The sequence below is a fragment of the Pundamilia nyererei genome, unplaced genomic scaffold (genome assembly GCF_000239375.1).
Source record: "Pundamilia nyererei isolate P.nyererei 1_Seehausen unplaced genomic scaffold, PunNye1.0 scaffold00076, whole genome shotgun sequence".
Classification (NCBI taxonomy): Eukaryota; Metazoa; Chordata; class Actinopteri; order Cichliformes; family Cichlidae; genus Pundamilia; species Pundamilia nyererei.
Window position 1 is genome coordinate 761,814 of NW_005187477.1, and position 1,698 is coordinate 763,511.

The 1,698-nt window shown below is 40.6% G+C and overlaps 1 protein-coding gene across 3 annotated transcripts in view; it reads right to left on the reverse strand.

The window, feature by feature from the left end:
- The window catches only part of LOC102192222 (leucine-rich repeat and fibronectin type III domain-containing protein 1-like protein), a 394,097-nt gene that overhangs the window by 123,084 nt on the left and 269,315 nt on the right, over window positions 1-1,698 (reverse strand). For all 3 annotated transcript variants that reach the window (XM_005737443.2, XM_005737442.2, XM_005737444.2), the window contains one exon: window positions 451-539. The gene's annotated coding sequence lies outside the window, so the exon portion shown is untranslated. The remainder of the gene's footprint in view (window positions 1-450; window positions 540-1,698) is intronic.

The window sequence follows — 1,698 nt, forward strand, 5'->3', positions numbered from 1 at the left end:
GTGTGTGTGTGTGTGTGTGTGTGTGTGTGTGTGTGTCAGACAGCGACAAAACTGACAGATGTGCAACAAAGTACAGCAGTAACCTTCTAACCTGTGCTGGCTTCAGAATGACAGAGGCATTATGAGTGTGCGGGTGGTGTGTGTGCTGTGTTTGTCCGTGTGTTAGCCTTGTTAAAGATCCATTTCAATTCTGGAAGATTCAATATTTATCAAATAGAGACGCAGGTGTCTGCCTGCGGGATCTGAAATTACCACAGAGGATGAACGAGAAATGGAAAGAGAGGGAGGAAGAGAGAGAGGGGAGCTTCTGTAGCTTTTCCCCAGACCTCTGATCATTCCTATGCTTAAGTGGGTTTCAAGTGGTGCATTTAGAAAAAACTCAGTAAGAGCAGTCATACTCTGGACCCCCGGTGGAAGAAACCATCAGTTACTCTGCAAAAGCGATCCTACCTGCTTCAGAGGGTTTCAGTATCTCTTCAACAATGTCAGCCTCTCACGACGAAGTACGGTAGCGATGTGATGACTCGATCAGGAACAGCCTGAAAAAAAAGAAGATTTTCATTGATTAAAAATCTTTTTTTGGTTAATTAAAATGAGAATTCAATGTCATGTAAAACCTTATCTGCCAAGTCTCGATGCAGGCTCAATCATCCAGGCAAGGAAGTCCCAAAAAGTTGATTCTGTTCACCTGGATATAGATATTTCGCGCACCCAGGTAATAATAATAATACTAATACTACTACTACTACTAATAATAATAATAATAAACAGTACAGTGTGGTGAAAGTGGTGAAAATGCTACGTCCAGATGAACAGAATCAGCTTTTCAGGACTTATCTGCCAAGTTTTCAGGTTCTTGGTATCGATACACAAAAACCAACTGCAGTTACAAACAAGCTGCTTTTAAGCAAACACCTTTTGAGAAGCTGGGAAAAAAGAACTTTTTCACAATAATATAGTTTCAGAAGATTTTTGACAAACATACTGAGGCTGGACATTTTATACCTCAAGAATAAACTCACTTATTAAAAGTAGCTACTACCTGTCTGCTCGGCCTCACCTCCATTAATCTGTGTCACTAATTATCATCATTATCAATTATCACTAAAGTCATAATTTAGCACTCACATCTTACACAAATATATTCCATTCTGGATCCAGTAAAATCAAAACAAAAAAACTGAAAAAGAGAATGAAACAACAGCACAAAACATTAGGTAGAGTTGAAAAACAATGTATGATAATAATAATCCATTCATTCTCTTCCGCTTATCCTTTTTCAGGGATGCGAGGGGCTGGAGCCAATCCCGCCTGTCTTAGAGAGGCAGGGTACACCCTGGACAGGTCGCCAGTCTGTAGCAGGGCTAACACATAGACACAGACAATCATTCACACTCACATTCACACCTATGGGCAACTAACCTATCCCCACTAACTGCATGTCTTTGGACTGTGGGAGGAAGCCACAGTACCCAGAGAGAGCATGCAAACTCAAAGATCCTGGAACGGTGGAATTGAACTTAGGACCTTCTTGCTGTGAGGCAACAGTGCTAACCACCATGCCCAATAATAACAACATTAATAATAATAATAACTTTATTTATATAGGTCTGTGAAGGTTCTCAGTCATCCAGGTCATCGTAGTCAAAGGAGCTTGCAAAGAAAAGCGTCTGGACTTCTTTAAGTTGCTTGAAGACG